This window comes from Panthera leo, chromosome A3, assembly GCF_018350215.1.
Source record: "Panthera leo isolate Ple1 chromosome A3, P.leo_Ple1_pat1.1, whole genome shotgun sequence".
Classification (NCBI taxonomy): Eukaryota; Metazoa; Chordata; class Mammalia; order Carnivora; family Felidae; genus Panthera; species Panthera leo.
Window position 1 is genome coordinate 128763588 of NC_056681.1, and position 12546 is coordinate 128776133.

Consider the following 12546-nt stretch of genomic DNA (forward strand, 5'->3'; position numbering starts at 1 on the left):
GCCAGCTATCTCTGGAGGCATATCTTCACCAGGCTACATTGTGGACACACAGTGGACATATCCTATCTGTTCTGGGACTGGCTTTGCCACTTACCAGCTCTGTTCTTGGTGAGTTACTTTACTTCTCTGAATTTAGCTCCTTTTTCAATAGAAAGGGGGGACTTAATCCCTACCCTATCCTATCCCTATGTAATGTTTATAGGATGAAATAGTCTACAGTCTAGTACAAAGTAGATACACAATAAGAATTAATTTATTCTTTTTATATTGGTGTAAGAGCTCTAATACTTGATCTAATTATGTCATTCATGAGTTAAGGATAGACGATGTGCAGAGTAACAGGTGTTAAAAATGTGAAACAGTATATACATATTTAATGTTTGAGAAGTGTAGTTTTTTGGGCACACGTGCTTGAAAGAGGCAGCGTGTGCGCTTGCCTTTTGGAACATATAATTTGTTCCCAGTGCTTTTTTTTTTTTTTATTTTTAAATGTTTATTTATTTTTGAGAGAGAAAGAGACAGAGTGTGAGCAGGGGAAGGGCAGAGAGAGAGGGAGACACAGAATCCGAAGCAGGCTCCCGGCTCTGAGCTGTCAGCACAGAGCCCAGTGTGGGGCTCAAACTCATGAACTGTGAGATTATGATCCGAGCTGAAGTCAGATGCTTAACCAGCTGAGCCACTCAGGCACCCTGTTCCCAGTGCTTTTATGTATTATCTTATTTAATTGCCCTCAGAGTCCTCCATTTGATTTCTAAGAAAACTGAGGCTCAGAGAGATGTAGCTTACTCAGTGTCATAGAGCTAGTGAATGACAGGCTGTCATGTAATCCTGGGTCCATTTGGTTCTGAAATCTAGGCTCAGATGCATTACTTTGCCTTCATGTGACATTTTTAAGTTTCTTAGCTTATCAGAATAGTTAAGTGTTAGGCCGTAATCATGTGAAAAAAATCTATAGGTGTTCATGTTCTTTCTGAAGTGAAGTCCCACAGGGATGCTAAATGTAATAGCTTAGTGCCCCTGGGCAGAGCTTCCCCTGAGGGCTAGTGTATCAAAAAGAGAAGAGAAGCAGATACCGGAGCCCATAGTTTCATCCTATCTCCGCCTCTCTGTCAGACAGACACACACACACAGGCGCCCTTGCTTGTGTGTGATCTGAAAAGTCATCAAGATAATGCAAAGGGCTGTAGAAAATTACTTTGTGTTAGAAGTACCTGGAGAAAAGAATTTGGGCATTTATGGAAGTAACTCCACAAGAAAAACCCTGAGGAAATTAGACTCCATAATAAATAGAAACCTTGAGATAATTGCTGACTTTGTAATCATTTTAAAGTTCAGTGAAAAATGTAGAAACAAAAGAGAATACACCATGACTGAGATATTTTTTTTTTTTTAAATTGTATTTGAGCCCCTGGAAGTAGTAAGCATGTCAAAAAACCCACAACTACTTACATAGATACACCTGAGGGATACACATTGGATCCAAGTAAAGAAAAAGATCATGTAAATCATTTCTACATTAGTGTGCGTTTTTGTTATTGTTTTTTATACAGAAACTGTGAAGATATCAGGAGACTACAGAGAAAACAGGAGAAAATGTGATGCAAAATTTCACAGAATAAATGAACTGAGAACATGTACCTCCAGGGAGGTTTGACAACTAACTGAAAATGAAATGGAATAGATTTTATAAAGAAAAACTACTTTGGCAATGCCATAGGATGATCGACACTGGCTCATGTGAACTAAAAAAAAAAAAAAAAAATTGAGATAATTCTTGGTCATTTTGGAGGCCAAAGAATAAGTCTCTCGAAGGCTTAGAGAAGTCCATTCCTTCTTTTTTTTATCTCTTCTTATTCTACTTAGATTGTCAGCCTGTGAACATTTTAGTAATAAGGACAATAGTTTAGACTTTAAAGATGGGTGATACATTTCAAGATTATTATGGGTGAAAAATAGTTTTTTTTGTATGTGGTTAGTTTCATTTGCAATGGAGGAAAATAATTCTAGGGCCCATACTAATGGGTGGGAAACTTAGAGTGGCTGTATGGCTATAGCATGTGTAGGTGTGTCATTATGGAATAATCCTTTTAAAGTAGAATAACCTGAACTGATCAAAGTGGCGACTTATGACTAAGAATCTTTGTTCTCAAGGACAGATATATTGAAGCATTTTTAGGCAGGAAGGGAAAGTATATGCATTTCTGCTCAACATTTCTGTGCACATACATACACATACCCAGAAATGTGTGCATTTGGTAGAAGTTCATGCCACAGGGGACGGAGGTCATAATCCTCATGACCTAGGACGTCTATAGCCTACAACTCTGGAGGAGTGGTTCTCAAAATATGGTTCCTGGGCCAGCATCAGCATAACCTGGCTATTTGTTACAAATGAAATTCTTGGGCCCCAGCTCAGACCTATTGAATGAGAAGCTCTGGAGAATATCTGCCTGTGTTTTAACAAACTCCCCAAAAGACTCTGGTACATTCTAGTTTGAGAGCCACTGGTCTATAGCATGTAGCAACACCTTTGTCCAGGTGGGGGATGTATAGGACATAATTCTTGCCCTCAAGCAAATCTCAGTCTAGTTGAGATTTTAAGACCTCTATTTGATTAACAAGAATTTATCAGTTTTGAAGGGTGTTGATGCAGCGGAGGCAAGCTATGAAAATAGAGATTAAGAAGAAATAGGCTCTGCTTGATATTAATGGAAAAGTGCTTGAAAGTAGAGATGTACTTAAGAATTTTAATGGGAGCTTTCCAACCAGACAAAGGCGGGGAATAAAATTGAAGGCAGGGGGAAAATCGTACGTCAACGTGCAAATGCACGAAAGAAATTATTTGTGGGGGGAGTGGCAGGTGGTTAATGTGGCTGGAGCACTAGTGAATGGTTGGAAATTTTGGAAGCAGAACTGCCCTAGTCAGGGCCACTCTTCTCTCACCTTTTGATTATTGCTGAGACCTCCTTACTCCCCTTTTATCCTCCAGTATAGCTCCCCATCCAGTTCATCTTCTGCAACTAGAAAGACTGGACAAAAGTGCCAATCTCCAAGAATCGGCTTATATTTCATTTCCTTTGACATTCCCCAAGGACCCTACCTCCCAAGCTGACTAAGGGGATCTTCCATGTGCTTGTGTGACATCCCCAGATGCATCTACTCTGCCATGTCGCACACAGTACTGATAATGCTCACCTGTTTCCTCTCATCTTATTCTGATCCTGTGCAGGACAAAGGCTCAGGCTTCTTAGTTTCTAACCTCAAGTCTGAGCATAAGGCCTGGCACATCATAGTGTGAGTGAATATTTATTGAGTGGGTGAAACATGAGGAACCATGAAGAGATTCATGTTTCAGGCAAAAAATCCCATGAAGAAAATTTAAGACAATTACTGTTCTTCTCTAATAGACAAGATCATTCTGTATAAGGAAACAATGACGGTGGCAGTAAATTCATAATTCTGAATACCCTTCAAACCTGGTTTTCTTTCTAGCTACTCTTAACTTTGGTACAACTCCTTACCACTAACACAATTACATTCACCTAACCTGAATGATTTTTTCTTTTTACCAGACTGAACACAGCATGAGAAACCTCTGTTAGAACCTGGGTATTGATCTGTTTCATGTCAGAGCTAATATATAGTTGGTTCTCATTATTCATGGAGTTGTATTCTATAAAGTCCCCATGAATGTTGAATTAGCAAATACTGAACCATTGCTCTTAGGAGAAATACTGGGTTAAGTTCCTGTGAGTCTATTTTTGTCAACTGATTGACATTTAACTTTGTTTTATGTGTGTTTCTATGTAAAGCTATCTTATTATATGTGTGTATATTAATTTTGAAGCACGATTTATTAATGTTGAGTTATTAATGCTGAGTTACTAATGTTGAACTCATTGCCAATAGCACCATATAATTCATGCCTGAAAAAACCTTGCAGCGTGCATGTTTTCTACATAAGGCATCCCATAGCCTTCTTGACCTTAGGGACACTAGACTACACTTCAGCACTGTGCTTGTGGGCATTTCAAACAACAAAATCAGCAATAAAAACACAAAAATGTGAAAAATGTGGCACTAATTAAACCATGAAAAGGATATTTGTTTACAGTGTGAGAACTGAAACAAAAAGGCTGAGCATCATCTTGTTTGGTCTCAGCTGGAAAATTGTGATTAAACATTGCAGAATAAAAGATCCATGACCTTAATGTGGTATATAATATAAACAATTAAAAATGAAGCAGACACATAGTTAAAAATGTGCAGAACTGTGTAGCAACATCAAGCACCTTAATATCTGTGCAATTGGAGCTCCTGCAGGGCAGGAGAGGGGGTGAGAGAAAAGTAATCAGTAAAATAATCTAAGCCTCTTCCCCTCCACCCTCCCTTCAAAAAACAGGAAGGGAAATTATAGTCAAAACCAGCTGAAGCCAACACTAACAAGAAAATTAAATTTAAAGACAGGTCAGGGCAGTGGCCTTATTACAAACAATGGAATAAATATAAGGATGGCAGTAGATTTATCACCAGAAACAATGCATGAAAGAGAAATAATTATCAGCATAGGTTTCTATACCCAGTAAAAATATCTTTAAAAAAAAAACCAAAGGAAAATATTTTTTTATAACCATACAAAAGCTAAAATAATTTACCTCTGCAAAACTGCCCTACAAGAAACATTAAAAGAAGTACTTTAGTCACAATAAAAATGATATGCAAATGAAAATCTTGATCTGTACACAAGATTGAGGAACCCTAGAAATGTTAAGTGTGTAGATATAAATCTTACCATAAAGCAAAGCAAAATAGTATAGTATGGAGTTAATAAAATATGTAGAAATAAAATGTATGAAACAGAAGAGAAACGGAAGTATAAAGTTTTAAGGTTTATAAATGTAATCCAATCTCTTTATTTGGAGGTAGGCTGTGATAAACTGAAGGTGTATACGATACACTTTAAATCAAACACTAGATACCATAACAAAAAGTCTTATCCAATAAGCCAAAAAAAGAGAGTATGGAATCATTAAAAACAAACACACAAACAAACAAAAACCAAAAAGCCTCAATCCAAAAGGAGGCGGGAAGAAAAAAGAAAAGGAATGCAGATACCAAGGTAGAAGATGTATATCCAACCATGTCAATAAGCATGTGAATATAAATGGTCTAAGCATTCTAGTAAAAGGCAGATACTGTCATATTGGATTAAAAAAACTGGATGAACTCTGTTGACTAAAAGATACATTAAATATCAAGACAAAAATAGGTCATTTGTAAAGGAATGGCATAAGATATTCCATACTAACATTAAAATAAAAGATGAATGACTCTATTATTACCAAAGTACACAGACTGAGAAATATTATGAGAGATAGAGTGTTATTTCTTAACAAAATGTTTATCAATTAAAAAATATAAAGCAAAAAGGAATAGAACTACGAGAGAAGCAAACAAAAGCACAACTGTAATGAGAAATTTCCATATCCTCAAATAATTGAAACCAGTAGACATAAGATTGGTAAGGATATAAACAGCATTATCAACCGCCTTGACGGAACTGACCTTTTAGAACAGGGTACTAACCACAGTAGAATACACATTCTCTTCAAGTAAAAATGGAACTTTTACTAAGACCATCTATTCTGCCATAAAATAAGCATAATAAATATTAAAAGAAAATTTGTTCTTTGACTACAATACTATAAGTTAGAAATCAATAATAGATAACTGGAAAAATCCTAAATATTTGGAAATTAAGTAACAAAATTCTAAATAGCCCATGGGTCAAAAACTAAAAGCGAAAATAGAAAGTTGAGCTGATTAAAACTGAAAACACAACTTATTAAAATGTGTCCTCTGTAGTGTTCAGAGTTAGCTAGTCAGTAAACTTAGAGGTAAGTGTATGGCATTAAGTGCCTATTTTAGGAAAGAAGTGTTTCAACAGATGAATTTAGTTTTCTCCATAAGAAACTAGAAAAAAAAAAGAGAATAAGCAAAATGGGATAAACAGAAGAAAATAAGTAATAAATGTAAGAACAGAAATCAATAAAATAACAAACGATAGAAAACAAGAAAACCAAAAGCTAGTTCTCTTATCTCTGAGAACTTTACAGTATGTAATTTTGAAATTTGTAGCTTTTTTGCACGTGGGTGTCCAATTAATTCCAGCACCATTTCTGAAATTTGTCCACTGAATTGATATTGCAAATTGCTACCACAAATTCTAAATCTGTTGAAGAGCAACTGACAATATATTGTGGGTTTATTTTGGGACCCTCTTTTCTGTTCCACTGATCTATTTATCTTGATACCACTGTATACTGCCTTGATTATTGAAACATTATAATAATTCTTGAAGTCAGATAGCATTAGTGTTACATTTTTTCACCTTTCAAAGTTACTTCGGCTGTTATAATCCTTAGCACTTACATATAAATTTTAAAATCAGTGTCTAGTGGGATTATGATTGAGTCTGCCTTTGATTTATAGATCAATTTGTGAAAAATTAGCATCTTAACAGTATTGAGTTTTCTCATTCATGAACATTGTATATCTCTCCATTTATTTAAATCTCTTTAATTTTTCTTAAAATGTTTGCAATTTTCCGTGTACGGGTCTTGCATGTCTTTTGTCAGGTTTATCCCATAGTGTTTCATATTTTTATACTATTTATAAGTGATATTTTTATAATTTTCATTTCCAATTTTTGTTTCTAATATGTAGACATACAACTGATTTTTGCATACTGACATTATGTTCTCAACCTTGTTAAACTCACTTATTATTTCTGGTAACTTTTTTTGTCATGCCCATATTTTTGTCATCTGTGAATAAATGTTTCCTCATTCCTTTCCTGTTTAAATGTCATTTTTTTTTTCTTACCTTAGTTTACTGGCTAGAATTTCCAGTACAATGCTGAATAGAAGTGATGAATATGGACATCCTTGCTTTTCTTCTTGTAAAAATGAGAATGCTTCTCATATAAATGGTGGAAAGCATTCAGTCTTTCACCATTAAGTGTGATGTTAGCTACATGTTTATTGTAGATGTCATTTATGTTAGGTTGGGGAAATTCCCTTTGTTAGTTTTTTGATAGTTTTTATGGGAATAGATGTTGGGTTTTTTCAAATACTTTTTCTGATTCTGTTGAGATGATAATAGAATTTTATGTTCAAGTCTGTTAATACAGTGAATTATACTGGTTGATGTTTATTAAATCAACCTTGCATTCATAGGATAAATTCCACTTATGACACATTAAAAATACATACAAATAAATATGTTGTCATATTTAATTTGTTAAATTTTGTTTAAAATATTTGCATCTATGTATAGGAGTGCTATAAGTCTATAATTCTTTTTTTGTAGTAAGACTGTCTTTTTTTTTTTTTTTTTTTTTTTTTTTTTTGCTATCAGGATAATGCTAACCTCAGGGAAGGAGTTGTGGAGTATTTTTTCCTTTTCCATTTCCAAATGACATGCTAAACATTTGATGTCATTTTCAGTGAATCTATCTGGGGCCTGGAGTTTTCTTTGTGAGAAGGTTTTTAGTTACAAGTTAAAAGAAAAATACTAGACATAAGGCTACTTGACTTATCTACTTGTTCTTGAGTGAGATTTGGTCATTTGTGTGTTTCAACTACTGCCCACTTATCTAAGTGGGCAAATTTATTGGCATAAAGTTATTTATAATATCTCTTTACTATCATTTTCAGATCTGTAGTGTCTGTACCATCTCCTGATATTGATAATTTACATCTCTCCCCCCCCCCCACCCCGACTGATTTGGCCAGAAGTTTATCAGTTTTATTTAACAAGTATTGAAGGACATGTGGGCTAATTCTAGTTTTTTGGCTATTAAAAATAAAAGTTGCTATGAATATTTGTGGACAAGTTTATATATGAACATGTTTTCATTTCTTTGAGATAAATAGTCATGGATACAATTGCTGGCCCGTGTGTTATTGCATGTTTACTTTTTTTAAGAGACTGACAAATTGTTTTCCAGAGTGGTTGTGGCATTTCACACTCAATTAGTCATGTAGTTATCAACTTTATCCATATTTTAACCAACATTTGTGCTACCAATTTTTTTATTATCCATTCTGACAGGTGTGTAGTAATATTTCCTTGTGGTTTTAATGTGCATTTCCCTGCTGGCTAATGATGTTGAATATATTTTCATGTGCTTATTTACCATCTGTGTATCCTCTGGTGAAATGTCTGTTCATATCTGTTGCCCATTTTCTAATTTAATTGCTCATTTTTTAAATTTTAGTGACTTCCAAGAGTTTTTTATGTATTTAGAATTTTTTTTTGTTGGATATCTGATTTACAACTATTTGATATTTGTCTTTTCATTATATTCAAATGACTGTTCACAGAATGAAAGTTTCAAAATTTGATGAAGTTCAATTTATCAATTTTCCTTTTATGTATTGTGCTTAGTCAAGACTAAGAACTCTTTGGCTAATCCTAAATCCCAAAGATTGATTGATTGATTGATTGATTGATTTGAGTTATATAGTTTTCCATTTTACATTTAAGTTTACAATTTATTTTGAGTTACTTTTTATATAAGATGAGAGAATTCTTTCATTGAGTTGGTTTTGTAACTTTGTAAAAAATCAACATATTTATATGGGCCAATTCATATGATTTTTCTTTTGTGACTTATCATTGTGGTAGAATAAAGACCACTTATTATGGTGTATAACTCTTTTTATACATTGTTTGATTTGCTTTTTATCATTGTTAGATTTTGCTGAGTATTTTTCATGAGAGATAGTGGCCTGCAGTTTTGTTTGTTGGTTTGTACTACTGTCTTCATATGGTTTTGGTATCAGGATAATTCTGACCTCATAAAATGAGTTGGGATATGTTTCTCTTTTATTTTCAGAAAGACATTGTATAAAATTGTTGATGATTATTCTTTAGATGTTCAGTAGAATTCTCCAGTGAAGCTATCTGGGTATGGAGGTTTGTTTGTTGATATTTTAAATTACAGATTCAATTTACTTATTGATATAGTACTATACTGATTCTATATTTTATCTTAGTTGAGTTTTGGTAGTTCGTGGTTTTAGAGGAACTGGTTTATTTCTTCTAAGTTAGCAAATTTGTAAGCGTGAATTTTTCCATACTATTGCAAGAAGTGTAATTATAATCTGTTTCATTCCTGATACTGTTTTCTCTTTTTAATAATGTGAGCCACATATGTGATTTATTAAATAGTTTTATTGAAATACAAGTAATATACAAAAAAAACCTGCACATATTCAATGTATACAATTTGATAAGTTTGGACATATACATATACTAGAGGCATACACATTTTATTAATTTTTTTTAAGGAGTAAGCTGGGTTTTTTTTTATCAAATTTGTGTGTTCCCCCCCCCCAAATTTTATGGATATCTGCTTTTACAAATGTTTATTATTTTTCCTTCTTGATTTGAGTTTAGTTTGCTCTTCTTTCTCTAGTTTCTTGAGGAAATTTGGTTATCAACTTGAGATCTTTCTTGCCTCTAATGGAAACATTCAGTGCTATGAATTTCCCTCTCAGCACTGCTTTAGCCACTTCCTATATATTTTGATAACTTGCGTTTTTGTTTTTATTAATTATATTCATTTTGTAAATTCCTTTTGACATATGCATTATTCAGAAGTGTATTGTTTAATTCTCATGTGTTTACGAATGTTCCTGTTGTTTTTCTGGTATTGATTTCTATATGGTCAGAATATACATTTTGTACGTTTCAAATTCTTTTAAATCTGTTGAAGTCTGTTTTGTAGTACAGGATATGATCTGTCTTGGTGAATATTCCTTAGGTTCTTGGGAGAAAAAGTGTAATCTGCTGTTATTGGGTAGAACATTCCAAATATGTATGTTAATTAGATGTCCTGTTAGTTGATTATATTGTTCAGATCTTCTAAATCTTGCTGATTTTGCATTCATAGTTCTCAAATTTACTGAGAGGAAGGTGTTGAAGTCCTCAGTATAATTATGAGTTTGCTTATTTCTCCTTTAAGCTCTATCAGCTTTCCTTTCGCTTATTCTGAGTCTGTTGTTTGGTATGTACACATTTAGAACATTAAGTTTTCCTGGTATATTTATGCTGTTATCATCATGTAATGTCCCTCTTTGGGTTTAGTAATTTTCTTTATATAGCTAGGTTTTCTTTATATAGCTAGGTTATGTGCTTTCTATGTACTCTGCCAATCTATGCTTTTTGATTGGTGGACTCAGACATTTAAGATCGTTATCAATATGTGAGCTCTTAAGTGTACCACTTCTCTGTTTTCTTTATCTTTCTTTCTTCTGATTATGATTCTTACCTTTCTCGTTTCTTGCCTTCTGGTGGGATCCCTGAAAACTCTTTAGGATCCCTTTCTGATTTATTTATCATATTTTTGAGTATATCTTTGTGTATAATTTTTGTAGTGGTTGTTCTGGGTATTACAATGTTTGTGACTCCTAATAGTCTTTTGGTATCTGCATTTTCCACTTTGAGTGAAGTGTGGGAAAGTCACTTGCATTTAGGTCTCTTTGTCTTCTACACTTTAAATATCATTGTCTTGGGTGTCAGATGGTATTACTGTTTTTGTTGTAATCATCAGATAAGATTTATAAAGCTCATGAGGAAAAGGATATTCTATTGCATTTAAACATACATGTGATCTTTCTGTTGTCACTTCTTCCTTCTCAATTTACTATAGTTCTTTCTTTTATTATTTCCTTTCTGTTTGAAGAAATTTCTTTTAGCCAATCTCTAAGAGTAGGTATGCTGGTGATAATTTTTTTTTTCGAGTTTTTCTGCATCTGAGGATGTGGATATTTCCCATTCACTCTTGAGGGATAATTTCTCCAGGTAGAATTAATGGTTGACAGTTCTTTTCTCTGAACATTTGAAAAATATTGTGCCACTTCCTCCAAGCCCTCCACGGTTTTAGATGAGAAATCCGCTGTCATTTGAATTGGTGTCCCTTATCTGTAATGTGTCGTTTATCTGCTTTCAAGACCTTTATTTTGTCATTAGTTTTCAAAAGTGTAATTATGATATGTCTTGGCATGGATTTACTTGATTTGATCCTCTTTGGTGTTTGTTCAGTTTCTTGAATGTGGAGGAGTGTGTCTTTATCAAATTTGGGAAATTTTCAACCATTGTGTCTTCTAATACTATTTCTACTCTACTGCCTTTCTCCAATCCTTGTGGGACTCTGATGATACAAAGCTTGGGTCTTTTTTTTTTTTTTTAATCACCCTACTTGACCTCCAGACTGCTTTTTGTTTGTTTGTTTTGTTTTTTGTTTTTTGTTTTTTTTCCCCCCAGTATAAGTCCTCTCTTGTTCAGATTGGGTGAATCAATTGTTCAATCCTCAGGTTTACCAAGGCCATTTTACTCCCATTATCTCCATTTTACTATTAACCTATTCAACTTTTAAGGTTTCCATTTTTGTATTTCTAGTTTCTAATTTTCATCTGATTGTTTTGATAAATTCTTTGTCTTGACTGAGATTTCTCAATTTTTCATTTGTTTCAAGAGAATTTGTAATAGATTTTTGAGGCATTTATATGATGACTGTTTGTGTTAGTTCAGGCTACCAGAACAAAATACCACGGACTGATGGCTTAAGTGACAGAAATTAATTTTCTCACAGTTTGAAGGCTGAGAAGTCCAAGATCAAGGCACTGGCTGATTTGGTTTCTGGTGAGAGCCCTCCTCCTAGCTTGCAGATGGCTGTCTTCTCGCTGTGTCTTCACATGGCCAAGACAGAGTGGACTTTGGTATCTTTTCTTATAAGGACACTCATATTATTGGATCAGGGTCCTACCCTTATGACTTCATTTAACTTTAATTACTTCTGTAAAGGCTCTGACTTCAAATATAGTAACATAGTGCGTTAGGGCTTCAATATATGAATTTGGGCTAGATACAATTCAGTTCACAGTACTGCTTTAAAATCTTTGTGAGAGAATTCTAACATCTGATACATACATCTCAGGGTGTTGGTATTCCTTGATTGCTTTTTCTCAATCAAGTTGTGATTTTCTTGATTCCTGGTATCATTTTATTATAGTCTAGATATTATGTTTAGAGATTCTGGGTCCTATTTAAATTCTGTATTTTCATAGGTAGTCACCCTATGAAAATAGCTTATGAGTTGTGGTCTACTTTTATTCTATGGTCCCAATGGCAGTTCAGTTTTCAGAATCTGTGCAGTGTTATTTTGATCCTCTTAGGTCAATAGGTAATATCCAAGCTCCCTTTGTTCTTGCTGGTTCTGCTTAAGCGGGTGGAAGTGATATCCCCAAACCAGACCAACAGGTATCTTACCACTGGGGAGGGATGTGGTAGGATCTCTCTTCTGATGCCCTTCCCTCAGGCTTCCCCAGTGTCTCTGGGTAGGAGAGGAGGGTCACAGGCCCAAGAGGACAAAGAGGTTTCCTGGTGCAGGGTGTTCATTGGGACTGGGTCCTGTTTTCCAGTTCTTTCCACGTGTTCCACTCATGCCTATTTATTTTCACTTCTTGTCCACATCTT